General features: G+C 44.0%; 4 non-coding genes across 4 annotated transcripts; 1 reads left to right on the plus strand and 3 right to left on the minus strand.

Moving 5' to 3' along the window:
- The first annotated feature begins 359 nt into the window (after positions 1 to 359).
- TRNAV-AAC (transfer RNA valine (anticodon AAC)) lies at positions 360 to 432 on the plus strand. Its single transcript has one exon. It is a non-coding gene; the product is annotated as a tRNA-Val (tRNA).
- Positions 433 to 9,397: 8,965 nt separating this feature from the next.
- Positions 9,398 to 9,471, minus strand: TRNAN-GUU (transfer RNA asparagine (anticodon GUU)). The gene has a single exon. It is a non-coding gene; the product is annotated as a tRNA-Asn (tRNA).
- A 3,715-nt stretch (positions 9,472 to 13,186) lies between these two features.
- TRNAH-GUG (transfer RNA histidin (anticodon GUG)) lies at positions 13,187 to 13,258 on the minus strand. The gene has a single exon. It is a non-coding gene; the product is annotated as a tRNA-His (tRNA).
- Positions 13,259 to 17,841: 4,583 nt separating this feature from the next.
- On the minus strand, positions 17,842 to 17,915 carry TRNAN-GUU (transfer RNA asparagine (anticodon GUU)). The gene has a single exon. It is a non-coding gene; the product is annotated as a tRNA-Asn (tRNA).
- Positions 17,916 to 22,585: the final 4,670 nt, after the last annotated feature.

Genomic DNA, 22,585 nt, shown 5'->3' on the forward strand with positions numbered 1-22,585 from the left:
CTGCAGCTGGGGGGCCTTTGTCCACCCCACCCAACCATCGGGTTGCCTGGGGCTCAGAGACATCTAACTGTCCCAGCTCCTGCGGCTTCTGAGAACTGGAGAGTCAGTGGGGTGACTGCTGCACTCGGGCCCAAAGCTGTGCATTCCTTGTGGGATCCTGAGGTCTAACTGCTGGGATGCTCACAGGGACGTCGCTCCGGAGGAAGAGAGGAACCCTAAACCAGGGCCTTTCAGGAACCTCAGTCTCCTTACCTGAGGGATCCTCTGTGCTCACAGAGCTCTCTTCCTTTCAAAATTTGAGGGCAAGTTGTGTCCAAACATGCTTTTCTTGGATGTCACTAGGTACACCTGACCATATGGTTTCTGTAGTGTAGTGGTTATCACGTTTGCCTAACACACAAAAGGTCCCTGGTTCGAAACCAGGCAGAAACAGCTTCACTTTATCCCAAACTTTTTGATGTGCATTTTAAACATAAAAAAGCCTGCAAGAATCATAGGAGGAGTTCTGTGACTTCCTGAAAGCCTACTCAGCATTACAAAGTAGGCCTCCTTTGTCTGAGTCACTGTGGACACCAGGCCCAAGGAGGGCACAGAACAAGGCCAACTTGGGGTCATCTTTCAGTTCAGTTCAGTTGCTCAGTCATGTCCGACTCTGCGACCTCATGGACTGCAGCACGCCAGGCTTCCCTGTTCATCACCAACTCCCGGAGCTTACTCAAACTCATGTCCATCGAGTTGGTGATATCATCCAACCATCTCATCCTCTGTCATCCCCTTCTCCTCCTGCCTTCAACCTTTCCCAGCATCAGGGTCTTTTCCAATGAGTCAGTTCTTCACATCAGATGGCTAAAGTATTGAAGCTTCAGCTTCAGCATCAGTTCTTTCAATGAATATTCAGGACTGATTTCCTTTAGGATGGACTGGTTGGATCTCCTTGCAGTCCAAGGGGCTCCCAAGAGTCTTCTCCAACACCACAGTTCAAAAGCATCAATTCTTTGGTGCTCAGCTTTCTTTACAGTCCAATGCTCACATCCATACATGACCACTGGAAAAACTATAGCTTTGACTAGACAGATCTTTGTTGACAAAGTGATATCTCTGCTTTTTAATATGCTGCCTGGGTTGGTCATAGCTTTTCTTCCAAGGAGCAAGCATCTTTTAATTTCATGGGTGCAGTTACCATCTGCAGTGATTTTGGAGCCCAAAAAATAAAGTGCTGTACTCAATATGCCAGCAAATTGGAAAACTCAGCAGGGGCCACAGGACCAGAAAAGGTCAGTTTTCATTCCAATCCCTAAGAAAGGCAGTGCCAGAGAAGGTTCAGACTACCACACAATTGCATTCATCTCACATGCTAGCAAAGTAATGCTCAAAATTCTCCAAGCCAGGCTTCAACAATATGTGAACCGTGAACTTCCAGATGTTCAAGCTGGTTTTAGAGGAACCAGAGATCAAATTGTCAACATCTGTTGGATCATCCAAAAAGCAAGAGAGTTCCAGAAAAACATCTACTTATGTTTTATTGACTATGCCAAAGAGTTTGACTTTGTGTGGATCACAACAAATTGCTGGAAAATTCTTCAAGAGATAGGAATACGAGACCACCTGACCTTCCTCCTGAGAAATCTGTATGCAGGTCAAGAAGCAACAGTTAGAATCGGACATGGAACAATGAACTGGTTGCTACCTGGGAAAGGAGTAAGTCAAGGCTGTATATTGTCACTCTGCTCATTTAACTTCTATGCAGAGTGCATCATGAGAAATGCCAGGCTGGATGAAGCACAAGCTGGAATCAAGATTACCAGAAGAAATGTCAATAACCTCAGATATGCAGATGACACCACCCTTATGGCAGAGAGTGAAGCAGAACTAAAGAGCCTCTTGATGAATGTGAAAGAGGAGAGTGAAAAAGTTGGCTTAAAACTCAACATTCAAAGAACTAAGGTCATGGCATCCAGGTCCATCACTTCATGGCAAATAGATGGGGAAACAATGGAAAAAGATCACCTTTACAATCTGGAAATCCCCTCAGTTCCTCTGGCATGTAAATCTCCTCTATACCCTGACAGGTAGTATAGCTCCAGAAGTTCATCCCTCTGAAGCACATTTGGTTTACATGAGAGAACAAAAGAAACCAAACCCAACTCTTCACCTGAGGCTGGAGCCAAAGACACAAATAAAGAACTCCTCTAACTGAGCTGTCAGGCACGAAGAGTCCATACACATGCCATTATCAGGAGAGGCACCTGAGCCACATCAGAGGTCAGGAAATAGATCCACCCATCACCCCCTGAGAGCCAGTCTGCACCTTTTTCTAATACAGACAGCAGAGGTTCAGACAGAGAGCTGGACCTTGGCTCTGCTGCACACAATGCTAAAGCTAAGCCAGAATGTAATCTAGGGGCAAGAGCTGGGGGACTTGCACAGCTTTATTCAGCCCTGCCCCACTGGCAATCACCTCCTTTCCTGCTCTTGGCATCTCAAGAAGTTAATTTTTACTTTTATAGTTTTTACCTGGAGACACTAAACCAGATACTTTGCAAGATTCCTTTGTGGTCTAGTGGCTAGGATTTGGTGCTTTCCCACCCCAGACCATGTTAGACTCCTGGCCAGGGAAATCTTTTTCTCTCTTGCATGTGTGTGTGCGTGTGTGCATCTGGCATGTGTGTGTGCGTGTGCTCAATGTCTCTGGCATGTGTGTGTGCGTGTGCTCAATCACTCAGGCGAGTCTGACTCTTTGGGACCCCATCAACTGTAACCCACCAGGCTCCTCTGTCCATGGGATTTTCCAGGCAAAAATACTGGAGTGGGTTGCCATTTCCTTCTCCAAAGGATGTCCAAAGTGGGGGTACTGATACTGCTTCTACAATGAGAATCCCAGAGGATAACATCCAAGGGGACTTTGACTTTTCTTACTGAAATGTAGCTTCATTTCCTACTAAAATGAAGAAGAAAAAACAAAAAGTTTAGTTTTACTTTATCATAGAGATAAGTTAGTATGTACCTTGTGTGCTAGGTATAAGAAAAAAATCAAGCTGAAAATAAGAATTCTCAAATATTATTAACACTCTATTCTAATAATTGACAAAAAATCACACAGAAAATGTTATATTTATAGAGAATATTCCTTGTATGTATCACACAGGTAAATAATTTTGGTCTAAAAACTGTGTTGCTTTTCAAATACTGTAATAACATGGAAAATACTGGTAACAAAGTACTCTAGTTTGCACAGTCTTGGATTTATTTTCTCTTCAAATTCTAATAACACTGACTGCCTAAGTTTGCTATACTGGTTTTACTTGTTTATCAAAAAATTTAAGGGACTTTCCTGGTGGTCCAGGAGCTAAGACTCCTTGCTCCCAATATAGGGAGCCTGGGTTCCATCCCCAATCATGGAACTAGATCCTGCATATGGCAAGGAAGACCTAGTGCAGATAAATAATGCAAATAAAACAATAAATGAAGAAAAAATTTAACTGGATAAACATTGAAGTTTATAAACTTAAAATTATGTGTTCTCAGAAATTAAATATACTATATAATATATGTTAAATGGAGATGTAGTATTATAATTCTAGAAATCATAATCAATCCACTTAGACTTTGGGGTATCATTTACTGTATGATTCCAACGTGCATTTCTCTATTATGTGACAGCTCAACTTTTGATTTTAAGGTCTATGTTTATCTGAGTTCTTTGACTGATATTAAATTAATTAATGTGTGATCTTTGCCTGTATCATGTATAACCAAGATAGAAATGAGAAACACTATTTTCCTATGATGCTGCCTCCTATGTTTATAGATTACAGAATGACCATATGTGAACAGGTTGAGAGGAGGCTCAGGTGCCTTTTATGGGAGATTGGTGACTATTTCCATCAGTGTCACTATAAGAATTGTGGAACACGTGGAATGTCTGCTCCATGAAGTGGGAAGCTGTTGCTGAATGTCTACTGTTTTCCTAAAGTGCTTATTTATGTAATTAAAAAAAAATTGTTTTGGTTCTTAGTTTTCTGCCTACTAAATCTGAAGTCATCCATCTTCATTGTGCTTCTCTTATCTCCATCACTGCTAGAACCCTAGGCCAAGATGAGCAGATTAGCCTGGGGAAAACTGCCAGGAATCATTTCTCCTCCTGCTGCACCACCCCTTTTCAATGCCTCCAGATATGAGCTCCACAGGGCAGAGACCTTGAGCTGACTCACTATTCAGATCTTTCTTCCTTTCCCCTGCCCATAGCAGGGCCTAGCATCTAATAAGTGCCTGAGAACTTCTCAGTGATTAAAGGCAATCTAGTGCAATGTCCTGGAAAGGGGAAAAGAAGAAATTAGGTAGATTGGGGGAGGCCTAGAGTATGAGGGACAGAGAATGACAGACAGAAAAAGAAGCACACTGAGAGACTAGAAAGAATGTCCAGGAACTAGATTTACTGTGTGAAAGCCTGAGTGCTCATGAGATTCAACAGGGAATTCATCAGGGAAGGTCGACTAATAACTCTTGGTACCAGGTCTGCACAAGATGGATTGTCAGGTGGAGAATCCTATTGGTCCCAGTAATTTGTCTCAAATGGGATAATTTTTGCAGAAACAGCCAAACATTGTCAAGGAATCATAAAGACACAGTTATTGGCATTCCAACACAGTCTTGAGTAAGAGGGTGGCCAGTCATTAAATGTGTGCATCCAGATGGCAAAAATGTATTCATAAAGAAAAGTGAAGAACAAATATCTGAGACCAGTGTTTTTTTCCCCTGTCCTATCCATAACTGGAAGTTTAGTGTGAAGCAACTGGAAGTCATTTGGGGTAGTCTTCTCAGACTCAAATAAATAGGTCATTACCAAAAATAATTACAATTATTGGAATGCTATCTAAACATCTTGGAAGTTTAGCTGTTGAACATGTGCAGTAGGGTATACTGGGTAATGTCCACTTAGAGTTTTGCTGTACCTCTGGCTTAACTGAATCAAGAGGGTACCCATCCTCTTACTAGAGTATCATACAGATGTGTACAAAGCTCGTCATGATGGCAAGAATATGAAGAAAAAAGCTCTTTCATGGATTTGGAAAGATGGAAATACAAATTGGCACACCTACTATGGAAATCAACTTAGAAACACATAAGATGCCTTCAGTTCAGTTCAGTTCAGTTCAGTCACTCAGTCATGTCCAACTCTTTGTGACCCCAAGACTGCAGCACATCAGGCCTCCCTGTCCATCACCAACTCCCGGAGTTTATCCAAACTCATGTCCATTGAGTCGGTGATGCCATCCAACCATCTCATCCTCTGTCATTCCCTTTTCCTCCTGCCCTCAATCTTTCCCAGCATCAGGGTCTTTTCAAATGGGTCAGCTCTTGGCAGCAGGTGGCCAAAGTATTGGAGTTTCAGCTTCAACATCAGTCCTTCCAATGAACATTCAAGACTGATTTCCTTTTGGATGGACTGGTTGGATCTCCTTGCAGTCCAAGGGACTCTCAAGAGTCTTCTCCAACACCACGGTTCAAAAGCATCAATTCTTTGGTGCTCAGCTTTCTTTGTGGTCCAAGTCTCACATCCACACATGACTACTAGAAAAACCATAGCCTTGACTAGATGGACCTTTGTTGGCAAAGTAATGTCTCTACTTTTTAATATGCTGTGTAGGCTAGTCATAATTTTTCTTCCAAGGAGTAAGTGTCTTTTTATTTCATGGCTGCAGTCACCATCTGCAGTGATTTTGGAGCCCCCCAAAATAAAGCCTGTCACTGTTTCCACTGTTTCCCCATCTATTTGCCATGAAGTGATGGGACCAGATGCCATGATCTTAGTTTTCTGAATGTTGAGTTTTAAGCCAAGTTTTTCACTCTCCTCTTTCACTTTCATCAAGAGGCTCTTTAGTTCTTCTTCACTTTCTGCCATGGTGGTGTCATGAGGGTGGTGTCATCTGCGTATCTGAGGTTATTGATAGTTCTCCCAGCAATCTTGATTCCAGCTTGTACTTCATCCAGCCCAGCATTTCTCATGATGTACTCTGCATATAATTTAAATAAGCACAGTGACAATATATAGCCTTGACGTAGTCCTTTTCGTATTTGGAACCAGTCTATTGTTCCATGTCCAGTTCTACCTGTTGCTTCCTGCATACAGATTTCTTAAGAGGCAGGTCAGGTGGTCTGGTATTCCCATCTCTTTCAGAATTTTTCACAGTTTATTGTGATCCACACAGTCAAAGGCTTTGGCATAGTCAATAAAGCAGAAATAGATGCTTTTTCTGGAACTTTGCTTTTTTGATGATCCAATGGATGTTGGCAATTTGATCTCTGGTTCCTCTGCCTTTTGTAAAACCAGCTTGAACATCTGAAAGTTCACAGTTCATGTATTGTTGAAGCCTGGCTTGGAGAATTTTGAGCATTACTTTGCTAGCATGTGAGATGAATGCAATTGTGCGGTAGTTTGAGCATTCTTTGGCATTGCCTTTCTTTGGGATTGGAATGAAAACTGGCCTTTTCCAGTCTTGTGGCCACTGCTGAGTTTTCCAGATTTGCTGGCATATTGGGTGCAGCACTTTCACAGCATCATCTTTTAGGATTTGAAATAGCTCCACTGGAATTCCATCACCTCTACTAGCTTTGTTCATAGTGATGCTTCCTAAGGCCCACTTGACTTCACATTCCAGGATGTCTGGCCCTAGGTGAGTGATCACACCATCGTGATTATCTGGGTTGTGAAGATCTTTTTTGTACAGTTCTTCTGTGCATTCTTGCCACCTCTTCTTAATATCTTCTGCTTCTGTTAGGTCCATACTATTTCTGTCCTTTATTGAGCCCATCTTTGCATGAAATGTTCTCTTGGTATCTCTCATTTTCTTGAAGATATCTCTAGTCTTTCCCATTCTATTGTTTTCCTTTATTTCTTTGCACTGATCACTGAGGAAGGCTTTCTTATCTCTCCTTGCTATCCTTTGGAACTCTGCATTCAAATGGGTATATAGTTCCTTTTCTCCTTTGCTTTTGGCTTCTCTTCTTTTCACAGCTATTTGTAAGGCCTCCTCAGACAGCCATTTTGCTTTTTTATATTTGGAGTGACAAAAATCAGATTTACCCTCCTGCTTGAAACCTCACCCTCCCTTTCTTGCCTGCCCCCACAGGAAAAAAAGGAAAATATATAATGCCAGTTTCTAGACACAGGAAACTGGGCAAAAGAGGACAGCTGAGAATCACCTGAGAATGAGAAACAAGGCGAGTCCTGCCACTGGCCCACGTGACCGCTTTCAGAGCATGTCCAGGTTGGGCATGAGAAGGGCGATCTGAGACCAGCTCTTTGGATTGTTGAGAGGAAGCTGAGTTTTGGTGGAGAGCAAGGCAGCTAGGGTTCAGAGAGCAAAGGTCCAGTGATGAAAGAGAAAAAGATATCCAGGGATACTAAACAGTCTCCCTGAGGTACTAAACAGAGGTCTGATAAGAGCACACTTGTGGAGAATTACCTGAGACCAAGAAAAGAAATTTTGGATCAGATCATGGAACAGTGCCTGGTGTTCACATGGGACAGGCAGTTGTTCTCACTGCCATCAGCCAGACTAGACGATTTATATAACTCATGAGCCTTAGGGCAAGAACACAGCTCTAGAATAATCAGCCCTACACTGACCTTCTGAAAAAAATCATAAAGCAAGATCCAAAGAGATCAAACTGTTTACAAGTCACTTAACTGTACTAACTGTACCCCAATACAAAACTCAAAATAATTCATAGGTATATCAAAGTAGCTAGTATCCAGAAAGGAAATTTTGATAATGTCCAGCATCCAAACAACAACAACAAATGTCAGGCATGCAAAGAGGCATAAAAATATGATGCAAAAGGAAGAATATAGTCACTCAGTCAAAACTGACCAGAACTGACATGATGAAAAAGTCAGCAGAGAGAACTTTAAACAGTTACCATGACTATGTTGCATATGTCCAAAGAGTTCATTAGAAATGTGGAACATACAAAAATGGCAAAAAGCAAACTTTGGAGGTAAAAACAATAACATCTGTGAATCAACAACAAATTAGACATTGCAAGAAAAAAAATTAAGGAATACAAAGCCTTGAACCACTGAAATTATTTAAAATGAAATGGCAATAATTTTTTTAACTGAACATATTAATAGCATCACTGAATGGTAGAGCAACTTTAAAAGGCCTAACACAAGAGAGTATTTGGAGTCTCAAAAAATACCAGAAGAAATTTTTTGAAGGAAAAAACTTTGAAGAAACCCAAGAGGACATACTCCAATCATAATGAAAATTATAAACCCACCATCTAAGGAGCCAGATGAACTGTGAGCACAAGGAACAGGAAAAAAACTGTGCCTAGTCACAGAGTAATTAAACTGCTCCAATCCATTATAAAAGAAAAAAAGATGTCCAATGAGCCAGAAAGAAAATACACAGTACATTCAGAAAGCAAAAGTAAAAATTATGTCAGATTTCTCATCAATAACAGTGGAAGTGAGAAGACAGAGAAGCAACATTTTTAAAGGACTGAGAGTGAAAAAGGGTGGAATCTTATGCCCCCTTCCCAAATCTATTTGAAAATAGACGTTGAATGATGACATTTATAGACGTACCCATGCTTAAAGACTTTGTCACCAGAACAGCCGCACAGCAAGAGAAGTTAAAGGAGCCCTCCAAGAAGAAGGGAACTCACGTGAACTGGAATTACTGATGGACACAAAGGAAATGAAGGAAAAGAGACATGGTCTATGCATGGGAAACATATGATTTTTTATCAATTAAATGTCTTTAAAAACATGGGGAATTTTTTTAAAAGTAGTAACCTTGGATTTGGGATTCAAAACATATGCCAAGTAAAATACAGGACAACATAAGCATAAGGGCAGGCAGGGGAGAAATGTGAGGAAGTGTGCCATCCCTTGAAGGCAGGCTGTGCTAAGTTACAGATGTATGTATGCTATAATGCCCAAAGCAGTTGCTGAAATAACAAAATATTTACACCCAATAAGTCAACAAAGGCAAGAAAAAGGAATTATATACAAACCATGTAAAGGCTATGACAGAGCAATTACTCTCCCAGGAGTCTACCCCGTATCCATGTGTGCAAGAATGATGACTGTCATAGGAAAAGCATAGAACCAAATTAATTACAAAAGTATATGGAAAGGGAAAAATAAAGGCTACTACAAACAGTGAAAGAAATTTCATTGGTGAAAGGAGTTTACAGGGTAAAGATAATGAGCCTGCTGTTTCCTGAATTCCAGGACCCCCACTGACCTGCTTTCCTCCAGAGACCCTTTCTGAGGATCAGTGACTATCTGGATATAGGTTCTCGTGTTTGTGTATACGAGCTTGGGGACGACGTGCAGACTAGAAATAATCAATCATACATCACACTCCAAAAGGCAGAAACACGTCCCTGGGTGGGCTTGAACCACCAATCTTTCGGTTAACAGCCGAACGCGCTAACCGATTGCGCCACAGAGACTGAACACTCACTCAGCTTTGGTCTCAACAGAGTGACTAATACTCAATCACTCACTCATCCCCGCAGAAAGCAAGCAAAGCTACAAAGGTAGGGGAAGCCACCTGCCTTTCGGGGGAGAGCAGCTCGGTCTCCAAGCCTCGGGCCATCGGAGAGACGGAATCCACTCAGTGTTCGTTCCAGTTGGAAAGCCAGGCGTCGGGCGACTCCGAAGGCAGGAGTGCAACCGAGAGTCCCTGCCACGTCTTACTCCACACCCGCCTCAGGTGCCAGCGCCCGGATGCCAGGCCTGAGCCGAGGGGAGCCCGAGGGAAGCTGAACCCGCGGTGGACTCAGTAACGGCTCCCTGTTTGCTCCACCTTCATCCGGCCATCTGCACCTTTGGGCAGCGGTTTAGTAGGTGTGGTCCGTGTGGCTTAACGGGAAAGAGATCACATACAAAGAGGAAATGTGAAAAGGAGTCAGAGCAAGCAAAGATATGGATGAAACCTGCCAGCAGACCTTCCAGGAAGTCTGTGAAGAGGCTTGGGCCAGATCCTCAGAAAGAAAAATTGCTTTTTTTAAGTAGCAAAATGGGGAGGAAGAATCGGAGAAGAGCATGAAAGAGAGAAAAGCACACGAACTTCTGTAAGTGTCCAGGAATGAAACAGTGTGGATTTATTTATGTGGAGATAGTTACCTGAAGTCATGCTGTGCATTGTGCTTGTATAGTGTATAGTGCTGTATTGTTGCTGCCACCTCAGTTCAAATCCAGGCTGTATCAAGTTAGTGTCTATAACCTCTTTCCATTTGCTTTTTTTTTTAAATTGGCATATAGTTGATTTACAGTGTTGTTAGTTTCAGGTGTACAACAAAGTGATTCAGTTATACATACATTTTATTCAGATTCTCTTTCTGTATAGGTTTTTATTACAAAATATTTTATTTATTTATTTATTTACAAAATATTGAGTTTAGGTCCCTCCCTGTGCTAGAGGTCCATATTGGTTATCTATCTGATACACAGTAGTGTATATATGTTAATCTGAAACTCCTAATTTATCCCTCATTCCACCCTTTTCCCTTTGGTAACCAGCAGCTTGTTTTCTACATCTGAGGCTCTATTTCTGTTTTGTATATAATTTCATTTGTATCATTTTTGTTTTTGTGTTTTAGTTTCCACATGCAAGTGATATCGTATTTGTCCATCTTACTTCACTCAATATGAGAATCTCCGGGTCATCCACATTACTCCAAATGGCATTATTTCATTCTTTTTTTTTCTTTATGGTTGAGTAATATTCATTTTGCTTTTAATTCCAGCACGAGTTATTCTGCTTAGCAGTGGTTGGAGAGCAGTTTGCTGCTGGCCCTGCATCTGTATTCTGTGACGAGTAAATCCCACAGCACACAAGTGGGCTGGTCAAAGCAAAACCTAGGTCAACTGCTTGTCTCACTGTTGAGCAGAACATATTCCGAAGTGGAAACATTGCCTCTCAAGTAGCTTTGTCTGTAGTTTGCACTAACGAAATGATATGGTCAATGACTTTTTCTGGAAAAGGTATTTCTAATATCAGTAGTTTTTTTTTTGTTTGTTTTTGTTTTTTTTACACTAAAGGAGAATGAGTTTTCAATGTGTTTACAATAAAATGCAAACTAGTTGTCACAGTTTACAGCAGCTTGTCTCCACCCACCATCCACTGATTTTTATGGAAACAGTAAATCATTGAACTATACTGCACACCATGTAAAAAGCACACATCTTTAATTATAGGCCCAATTTGTGAACTTGGGCAAATGTAATCACCACCCAGATGAAGTTATAGAAAACTGCTACCATCCTAGCAATGTCATTTGAAACCCTTTTCAGGCAATTCCTACACAAGATCACTTAATTACTAAATCTGAAGTCTATTGCAATCATGTACTGTTGCCTGCTTTTGAAACTCAAATGAATGAATGTACATTTTTTGTTACTGATTTTTGTTTCATGCAACATTTTGTTCACTAAACATATTCATACTGTTGTGTATATCACTTATTAATTTTGGTATTGTTGGAGTAATTTTGGTGGGGGTTTTGTGTTAATTGGTGTCCTTGATGAATATTCTTGGTGTTTTGATGAATATTCCATATCAATCTTTTTGTATACTTCTGCATTCATGGATGTACTGCAATTTTGGAATCATGGAGTAGGTACAAGATTAACTTTATCAGAAATTGCCAACAGTCTTCTAGAATGATTTCAAACAGACTACTACAGATGCAATTGCTCCACAACTGTCAGCATTTGATGTACGAATTCTTTTAAATACAATCATGCTGCAGGGTAGTGATATCTCCATGTAGTATTAAGGTTTATTTCCCTGATGAGAAAAAATGTCAAGAATATTTTCTTATAACTTTTTGTTATTAAAATATCCATCTTTGTGATCCAGTAAGACCCTGGCTTAGGCTTCCCAGGAAAAGGAAATCAGGTCCTGTTGGAGACAGAGACCCAAGCCTGGGGAATTCCCAGGAATGGCTGCTTCAAATCCAATGACTGGCCCACCAAAAGCACTCACCCAACCTCCCAGGCCTTTGCCATTTCCACCCACTCTTCAGTAGAGTGAGGGTGGATTATATTTTTTAAATATTCTCTTTCAATCCATTCATTCACATTCATTTCCCTGAGTAATTTGAGTTTCCAGTTCATCTCACTACCACAAAGGGAAAACTGTTATTGTTGACATAAGCAGAAAGTATGTGTAAAAATCAATACCAGAATATCAATATGATGGTGATCCAGGTAAATGTCCTGACTCTCCAGCTGCTGTTGTTGTTTGGAATCCCTGTGGTCTCCATCTGGCAGTGGGCACATTTTCCCTTTTCCCTTGGACACTCACTTAGAAGACCTGTTAGGATAAATGTTATGTCCACTGTAGGGCAAGAGGTGAGTGAGGAAGAGGGGGTGGTGGATGGGGGGGTGGGAGTGTGAACCAAGCTTGCAGAGGGAGCAGTAGATGAGACAGCACAGTGGCTCTGTGTGTGTGTGGCTCTGGAAGAGTTGATGAAAGGCAGTCAGTCTGGTGGGTGAGAGAGTGTGCTTTGCCTGTGTGGGAAGGGGCAGGAGAATTGGGAGATCTTTGCTAGAATTACTTTGCAGACAGTGATTTGGTAAGGGTAGAAGGGCGGAGGGTGACCCTGAGTAAAAGATGGTGGCTCTTGGGGTACGTGCTTATAGTTAGCTGGCAGCAGAAATACCTGATCTTGAAGGGGCTTTCTCCAGGGCAAAAACTTGTCCATTGCTTTCATGTGGTGCTGAACTCCGTGATTTCCTTACTAGTGGGAAACTTGACTTCAGAATTTCTGCTTGATAATCCCTAGATAGTAAAATATGTATATTCATTTAGGTGAGTTTGAAGAAAGGACAAGCTTAATCTGTGGGGTGGCCATCAGAATAGCTTAGAGTAGCAGGGGATGGATAGGCATTACTTGGAAAATGTATCAAAGGGCTTCATCATATATCAAAGTGTATCTTCCATACTACGTTGATAAAAATTTTTCTGAATTTCGATCCTGGTGATGATTTCACATCAAATAGCTGTTCATTAATGATTTGTGCATTTTGTTCTGTGATTACACACCTTAATAATTTCCTTTTTGGATAGAATTGGCGGTCACATTTCAGAGAACCCAGTGTAGACCACTACGGCGTTTAAGAAAAGAAAAAAACAAGGAGATGCCAGGTGTAACCTAATGCCGTGACTCGGATTCGAACCGAGGTTGCTGCGGCCACAACGCAGAGTACTAACCACTATACGATCACGGCGCACCACAACCCAAGCGTTGACAATTGTCCTTAATCTATGTCATTTAACATAAAACGATTCCAATTACTGCACTAATTTATTCTTGAAAACTCTACTCAGGTGTTCGTATTCTCTCTTTCACTGGCTTCCGCTCTCTTCCTCTCATTTCTGATACATGATGAGAAAACAAAACAAAATCAAAAACCAATTCTCATCTCCCCAGATCCGGCACGTGCCGTCTGGGTAGTCTGACTGTCCTCGTCCCCACCTCGCCGGATTCTTTCCCGGCTCTTGGCGTTTGTTCCTTGGACCGACCCTCCCCTCCCGCTGGTTCCAGCTCTCGCCTCACCGACCGCGGCCGAGCGGAGGGAGGGCAGCGCCAGCGGCTCAGACGGCCGGATGAAGGCGGAGCAAAGAACGGAAGAAATACTGGAGCCCAGCGAGTTGATCAGCTTCCTTCGACCCCTACCTATCCTCCGGTCTCAGGTCGGGCGTCTCAGGGCGCTGTTTCTGAGAGGGGAGGGAGGGGAGCAAGGCGCGGCTGGGGCATTCGGCACCCAAGGGGATGAAAAGAAGGCCATTTGTATTGAGCTTTGAGGCGTGATTGTTTAGAGCCTTTGCCTGTTAACCGGAAAGTTGGTGGTTCTAAGCCGACCCAAGGATAACTTTCTCCTTGTATCTTTTAAGTAAGTACTCCAAGGCTTTGTGGTTCTTTCTACTCTGCTCTTCCTTTCCAAAAAATGCCTCCTTCACTAACCTTCTGTCCCTCGTTTCTGGACCTAAACCAAGAGCAGGTTGCCCGGTCAGGGTCACTGGGAGTCCAAAATATCCTGAAAGAGTGCAACTAGCAACTTTATCTCTTTATGTTTCTCCTTTTCGGTGCACATTATAAACCCTACAATCTTCCGTTATTTTAAAAAATCTGTCCCATATTTCTAAGAGATTTAAATTTAAATCTTATATATTTCCTTCATCCCTTTGTGTAAATCCAGATTTCCAGCTGGTGTCAGTGTTGTACTTCCTGGAGGACTCCTTTAACATTTCTTGTAATATAGCTGATGAAGTGTTTAAGCATTTTAATGTCTCAGTTCAATTCAGTCTCTGTCTTCTCTGGTTCTTTGCAACCCCATGGATTGCAGCATGCCAGGCTTCCCTGTCCATCCCCAACTCCCGGAGTTTGCTCAAACTCATGTCCATCGATCCTACCATGTCATGCCATCCTACCATCTCATCCTCTGTCGTCCCCTTCTCCTCCTGCCTTCAGTTTTTCCCAGTATCAGGGTCTTTTCCAGTCAGTCAGTTCTTCTCATCAGGCGGCCAAAATATTGAAGCTTCAGCTTTAGCATCAGTTCTTCCAATGAATATTCAGCACTGATTTCCCTTAGGATTGACTGGTTTGATTTCCTTGCAGTCCAAGGGACTCTCAAGAGTCTTCTCCAACACCACAGTTTAAAAGCATCGATTCTTCAGTGCTCAGCTTTCTTTATAGTCCAACTCTCACACCCATACATGACTACTGGAAAAAACATAGCCTTGACTAGACAGACCTTTGTTGGCAAAGTAATGTCTCCACTTTGTAATATGCTGCCTAAGTTTGTCATAGCTTTTCTTCCAAGGAGCATGTGTCTTAATTTCATGGCTGCAGTCACCATCTGCAGTGATTTTGGAGCACAAGAAAATACAACCTGTCACTGTTTAGATTGTTTCCCCATCTATTTGCCATGAAGTGATGGGACCAGATGCCATGATCTTAATTTTTTGAATGTTGAGTTGTAGGACAGCTTTTTCACTCTCGTCTTTCACTTTCCTCAAGATGCTCTTTAGTTCCTCTTCACTTTCTGCCATAAGGGTGGTGTCATCTACATATCTGAGGTTATTGATATTTCTCCCCTGCAGTCTTGATTCCAGCTTGTGCTTAATCCAGCCCGGCATTTCACATGATATACTCTGCATAGAAGTTAAATAAGCAGGGTGACAATATACAGCCTTGATGTACTCCTTTCCCAATTTGGAACCAGTCCATTGTTCCATGTCCAGTTCTAACAGTTGCTTCTTGACATGCATAAAGGTTTCTCAGGAGGAAGGTAAGGTGGTATGGTATTCCCATCTGTTTAAGAATTTTCCACAGTTTGCTGTGATCCACACAGTCAAAGGCTTCCTTTGACTAAAAAGTCTTGGTCAATGAAGCAGAAGTAGATGTTTTTCTGGAATTCTCTTGCTTTTTCTATGATCCAAAAGATGTTGGCAATTTGATCTCTGGTTCCTCTGCCTTTTCTAAAGCCAGCTTGAACATCTAGAAGTTCTCTGTTCACATACTGTTGAAGTCTAGCTTGGAGAATTTTGAACATTACTTTGCTAGCATGAGAAATTAGTGCAGTTGTGCAGTGGTTTGAGCATTCTTTGGCATAGCCTTTCTTTGGGACTGGAATGAAAACTGACCTTTTCTAGTCCAGTGGCCACTGCTGAATTTTCCAGATTTGCTGGCATATTGAGTGCAGCACATTCACAGCATCATCTTTTAGGATTTGAAATAGCTCAGCTGGAATTCCATCACCTCCACTAACTTTGTTTGTAGTGATGCTTCCTAAGGTTCACCTGTCTGGCTCCAGGTGAGTGATCACACCATCATGGCTATTGGGTCATTAAGATCTTTGTTGTATAGTTTTTCTGTGCATTCTTGCCACCTCTTTACTGTTTTTGTCCTTTATTGTGCCCATATTTGCATAAAATATTCCTTTGGTATCTCTAATTTTCTTGAGATCTCTAGTCTTTCCCCTTCTATTGTTTTCCTCTTTGTTTGCATTAATCATGGAGGAAAGCTTTCTTATCTCTCCTTGCTATTCTTTGAAATCTCACCTCCAACAGCCAGGCCCAGGTCTAGGGCCCTGAGGTCCAGACTCAGTGACACTTAGGAACTCAGTGCAGAAACTCTTCTGCATTGGATCTTGATGCAAAATACAATTCTGATCTGAGTAGGAAGAGGAAGTCTCCTGTGAGTACAGATGCAGAGTTTTCCTTGACCGGGAATCAAACTCAGGCCACAGAGTGGTGGACACCAAATCCTAGCCAGTAGACCACCAGAGAGCTGTACACAAAAGATGACTTAGAGCCTCCAAATGAAAATTGAGAGTGTAAAAGATGAAACCAGAGGTGCAGAGAACAGGAAATTGCCCAGCAGACCAGAGCTCTGTGCAGCTGTGCAAGGCTCCCAGCCCTTGACCTGCTTGCTCATTGCCCTTCAAATCCCCTTTCCTGGGGGACACTTCTGTTTCTGAGACCAGGTCCCAAAGTATCTACTGAGTCCCTCCTGGTCTAGCTCTAGGGCTGTGTGCTGCCTTGCTGCTCTCTTTGTGAACCTCCATTTTCCCTCGACTCAGGCATTGATTTCGCTTTCAAGGGGTGATGAGCAGATCCGTCTACCTCCAGATCTCTGACCTGGCCTCGGGACCTCTGATGACCGCACGGGTACCAGTTCCTTTCCCTCCGTGACCGTCTCAGTTCGCGGAGCCTTAAATTCTTCATTTCCGTGACTTTGGCTGGAGCCCAGGGTGAGACCTGGGTCCGATCTCTTTTCTTCTACCAGGAAAATAAGACTGCTCCTCAAGTGTGCTGAGGTGGAAAAAGCAAGTGAGCTTTACAGGAATGAGCTCCTTGGTTTTCAGTGACAATCTGTGAACATGTGAAAGATCCAGCAGCCCGACAAGGAGCCGGAGGGGTTTCCGGACGTAAAGGTGACCCGAAGTCAGCCTTGTCCTTCCACCCTGGGATGAACTGGGCCTGGACTCTGCAGAGACTCGGAGCAGAGAAAGGAGGGCTGCTTTCTTGTGCTGAGTAGACTTTCAGGAGGTCACCAACTCCTCCTACAGCTACGTCAGCTGCCTCACCCCGTGCCTTTCGCGCCTTTTCCTTTTGCCAATGAGAATGCAAATCACAGGGGGGAAAAAAGAGACCTATTTCCGCCTGGTTTCGAACCGACCTTTCACGTGTGAGGCAAACGTGATAACCACTACACTACGGAAAGGCGACAGTCGCTGCCACTGAGCACTGTATCCAGGAAAACCCAAGGTTCAGCCGCCACTATCCAAGCCACCAACTTTTAACATTCATGCAGAAACCTTGGAGCCCCACGCTCTCTCAGGCACGGAGACGGCGGCTCCCGAGGGCCCTGCTTTAGGGTTCCTCATCTCCCCTGAAGTGAGGCCCCTCGGACCCCCTCAGACTGCCTTCGGGGTCCCGCACCCAACGCAGAGTCCTCAGACCCTCAGCTGCGCACCCGAGAGCAGAGGTCGCCCCCGCCGACTCCCCAGCTCCCGCAAGCCGCAGGTGGCGAGGGGTGGGTCCGAAACCCAGGAGACCTTGCAGCCCGCAGTGTGGACGCCACCCTTCCCGGGCTGCGGACCTCAATGGCCCTTTTCACGGCGCCGGCCGTCAGCGCTCTGGGCTCTCAGGAATGACCGACGCTTCCAATTCACTCAGAACCATACCCCGCTCCCCGCTGGTCCTTTACACCTGACTCCTGTGCTCTTTCTCTGCAGCACTTCTCCGGTGTCCTCTTGGCAAAAGGGAGAACACCTCTTTGGTGTTCTCTAAAATTTCAACCCGCCGTCCCTGGGTGGGCTCGAACCACCAACCTTTCAATTAACAGCCGAACGCACTAACCGATTGCGCCACAGAGACAATGACACAATCGTCTGCTTGCCTCTGCCTGGAGTAGACACTTCCCTGGTGGTTCAGACGGTAAAGCGTCTGCCCGCAATGCTAGAGACCTGAGCTTGATTCCTGGGTCAGGAAGATCCCCTGGAGAAGGAAATGGCAGTACTCTTGCCTGGAAAATCCCATGGACAGAGGAGCCTGGTAGGCTACCGTCCACAGGGTTGCAAAGAGTTGGACACGACTAAGCGACTTTACTTACTTACTCATTCAAAGGATAAGACCTTTATCCTGAGGGAAAGGGTGCCACATCCTTCCCCCTACCCGCCGCAGATGCCAGCGCCCTCAGAGATACCGGGATCCAGGGCTTGGACCCTCGGGGCCTGAACCGAATGAGATCCAAGGACAGCTGAAACCGGTGGGCGCCGATGATGGCTCTTCCTGTATCCTTGCCTACACTCAATGAATGAGAGTTTGCCCACCCTGGCAAAGGCCTCCGGGGCCGAGGTTGTGCTTAGGTTTCCTGTGTCCACTGGGTAGTTTCCACCAGTGCAGAGGTCTGGTGATGGTCGCCCTGTGTCTGCACCCCTGGGACAGGGTTTGGCACTCACCGGGACACTCTAACACTTGGATGGCTACATTGTCGTCTTTAGCCCTTTGTCCCGTGAAGACCCCTGAGGACATATAGAAAAGTTTCCGAAGTGAACAGTTCTTTTGAAAAAGCCTTTATCCCAGCTATTTGATTTACCAGCATCCCATGGGGCGGGCCATGGAAAAGCTTATTGGGCACAGCCTATCGGATGGAGTTTGGGTAGCCCAGCTGGGTAGACTGTATTTTGTGAGGTCCACCTGGAAACGGGAAGGCGTGGGAATTGAAAACCAAGCAGGGAAGGTGGGTTTGGGAGGAGGGCATGGAGACCTCCCAGGAGGCTTGGGAGAGAGGAGCATTGTCTCAGTCCTCATAACAGAGTGGGGAAGGGGGCAAAGGGCTCTCCCCAAAAGGAAAGAAGGAGGCAAGGGAGGTGGGGAAGTAGGGGAGATGAGAGGGGAAAGGGAGGGACAGGAGAATCAAAGAATTTGTGCTTCCACCCATCCCTCCTCCCTCTTTTGCCCTCTCTCTCCTACTTGCTCTTCTTCCCATCTCTACAACTGAGACATCCTGACACAACTACATCTGAGAAAAAAGACCCAACTAATCTGTGCTCAGAAGCATAAACCCTTGGTTGTAAGAATGGTTCTGCCCATGTGTGGTCTTAGACGAATAAAGAAATTTCTTGTACCTCTCTTCTTTCTTCTGTAAAGTGAAAGCAATAAGACCATTCTTCTTCATTCCATTGTCAGATGTGCCTGGATTTAGAAACTATTGTATCAAGAACGTTATAGGCAGTGAAATAATATTGTTGTCATTATTCTCTGGATCTTTTGACAACCCCTACCCTTATTTATTTCATGTTAAATTAGCTTGTTGCTTCTAGAAATTTCAGTAAACAGAATCAAGACACTGGCTGCTGTGACTGTTCTTTTTCACCAGTTCTCTGATTGCAGGTCTGGAACCAACATATGGGCTGGAGGAAATGGGAAGAACACACATCTCTACCCAACACAATCTGACCTCACCTGATTCCCTCCTTGCCCCTTGTCAGAGCACGGTTTTCCGGGCATCCTGGCTATTCTGTGATCTCTCAACATATTTTCCATGGATATCTTTTCTTCCTATATCAGCCACAGACCATTTCTGATCCTTGCACTTATAAACTTTTACTGACCTTCAGGTTCTCTTGGAAGAGCTCTTTGTGTTGTTTGTTACCACTCAACTTCTTCATTATACAAAAAAGTTTCATCTTCTCACCCCGGAACTATGAACTTCCTCCTCATAAAAGAACTTCCCCTTTGCCTCCTTCTTCCTTGAGTCAACCTCTGTCCAGTCTCTGGGAACAAAATAAGTCTTCAGGCAACACTGGGCTTCTTTCTGACTCTGTTTTTTGGCCATTAAAACAGATGCTACTTTTTCTGTTCTGTGTATTGGATAAGGGAAGAAATGACACTGGGTAAAAACGAAGAAGGAAAGACAATTACTCTGGGCCATAATGTGGATTTATACCTATTATTCATGTAAATATTTAGTGTAAAGGTATTTTGTGTACATAATACTGTCTACACTGTAAGACAGCTTAGATACACACCTTCTATTATCCAGCAATCAGTGCTCTTGGGTACCTTGATTTTGTGTGCTTTTTAAAAAATTGTGAAGTTTCTGGATCTTGATACGTTAATTGGAATGAAATTGACTTGACCAATCTAGTACATCATGAGAAACGCTGGGCTGGAAGAAGCACAAGCTGGAATCAAGATTGCTGGGAGAAATATCAATAACCTCAGATATGCAGATGACACCACCCTTATGACAGAAAGTGAAGAGGAACTAAAAAACCTCTTGATGAAAGTGAAAGAGGAGAGTGAAAAAGTTGGCTTAAAACTCAACATTGAGAAAACGAAGATCATAGCATCCGGTCCCACCACTTCATGGGAAATAGATGGGGAAACAGTGGAAACAGTGGCAGACTTTTATTTTTGGGGGCTCCAAAATCACTGCAGATGGTGACTGCAGCCATGAAATTAAAAGACACTTACTCCTTGGAAGGAAAGTTATGACTAACCTAGATAGCATATTCAAAAGCAGAGACATTACTTTGCCAATAAAGGTCCATCTAGTCAAGGCTATGGTTTTTCCAGTGGTCATGTATGGATGTGAGCATTGGACTGTGAAGAAAGCTGAGCGCTGAAGAATTGATGCTTTTGCACTGTGGTGTTGGAGAAGACTCTTGAGTGTCCCTTGGACTGCAAGGAGATCCAACCAGTCCATTCTGAAGGAGATCAGTCCTGGGTGTTCACTGGAAGGACTGACACTGAAGCTGAAACTCCAATACTTTGGCCACCGAAGTTGCGGTTGGGCGAAGAGTTGACTCATTGGGAAAGACTCTGATGCTGGGAGGGATTGGGGGCAGGAGGAGAAGGGGATGACAGAGGATGAGATGTCTGGATGGCATCACCGACTTGATGGACATGAGTTTGAGTAAGCTCCAGGAGTTGGTGTTGGACAGGGAGGCCTGGCGTGCTGCGATTCATGGGGTCACAAAGAGTCGGACACGACTGAGCGACTGAACTGAACTGAATCTGACAAAAAATGTGTGACTGCCTAAATGTCAGAGCCCTGCCTTGTGGCCCCTGTGGCATGTAGTTGATTTGAGTCACCCCAGGTGAGTTTGGCCTGGTTTGTCTGAGTGTTTTGTTCATTTTTACTTATCTTGTAAATCTAATATACACTTGCAAAAAAAAAAAAAAAGAAAGACTACCCTCCCATCAGAAGTGTGAAGAATAGAATTTTCCAGCTCCACTCTCACTGGACTGCTGACACACTTCAGGTCGGGTGCCTAGAAGAACTGCCTTGGGATTACCAGCCAGACGGATGGAGCCTAAAGAAGCCCTTATCCATTTCTGGTAACAAAGAGCAGGTATCTTTCAAAGGGGTTCCATGGTGTAACGGTGAGCACTCTGAATTCTGAATCCCATGATCTGAAAACTGGGTGGGACCTTTCTGGTTAATTAGAACTAGGACACTTTTTACTCCCCTAATAGGACCTGCCTTCCAGCTCCCATGTCCCCAAGCAGCGTGGTTCACATGGGCCCGTCAGACAAGTGTGGGAACGACCCAGGACATCCTTGCTGGACCCAGGCAGCTCTGCACATCCCTGGCCATCGGAGGCCCAGCCCCTGCCCTCCTCTCTATCCCTCTCCCAGGGGAGCAGCAACCTAGCCAGTGCCGTCCCCCTGTCGGGTTACCTAGGGTCTTGGGGGCAAAAGGGAGAGGCTGCGCCCCCTGAGTCCTGCCCTGCGAGGGGGCTTCATATTGCACGTCTTGTAGTCACTGATCAGACAGGATGGCAGCTTTCCAGTACAGGGTTCCAGATCTGACTGGGAAGAACTATGTTTTATTCAGGTTCTCTATTATTCTGAATATTAATTGACCCTATCCCAGTTTATTATGATTTTATTTAGAGTTTCTTGCTCCTAAGTCTCCGCTGGGCATGCAAAACTGCTGTTTGGCCAATATTTGAACCTTGACTCTTGGAAATCTCATCTGTTGGTCCCAGCTCAGCTCAAAAAAGGAGCATGAGTTGCAGATTTCGGCATCTGAGGAAACTCCAGGTCCCTGACCCACGGCCGCCGGGCCAGGCTGCTCCAGGGCCAAAGGGGAGAGGAGCCACTGGGAGTCCAGAGCCAGACTGAGTCCTTCATCCTGCAGTTACTGTTCCACCGAGAAGACTTCCTATGATGGTGAGCAGAGCAAAACAATTGTGTCCTCTACTGCTTGGGAGAAAAATATGGATGAGGCCCGTGATGGACTTGAATAGCTAATTAAAGTGTTCCCTTCCGGGTGCAAAGGAGCACTTCTCAGATTCTTATATTTTGGAACCTTCAGTGGTTAAAGAAGGACTCGGTGACAGAGTTGTCTTTGTTTGTTAAGTCGCTCAGTCATGTCTGACTCTTTTCGGCCGCATGTACTGCAACACACCAGGCTTCCCTGTCCATCACCATCTCCCGGAGCTTGCTCAAACTCATGTCCATTGAATTGGTGATGCCATCCAACCCTCTCATCTTCTGTCATCCCCTTCTCCTCCTGCCTTCAATCTTTCCCA

The sequence above is a fragment of the Bos grunniens genome, chromosome 3 (genome assembly GCF_055505025.1).
Source record: "Bos grunniens cultivar Pamir isolate PY7600 chromosome 3, Bosgru_T2T1.0, whole genome shotgun sequence".
Taxonomy (NCBI): domain Eukaryota; kingdom Metazoa; phylum Chordata; class Mammalia; order Artiodactyla; family Bovidae; genus Bos; species Bos grunniens.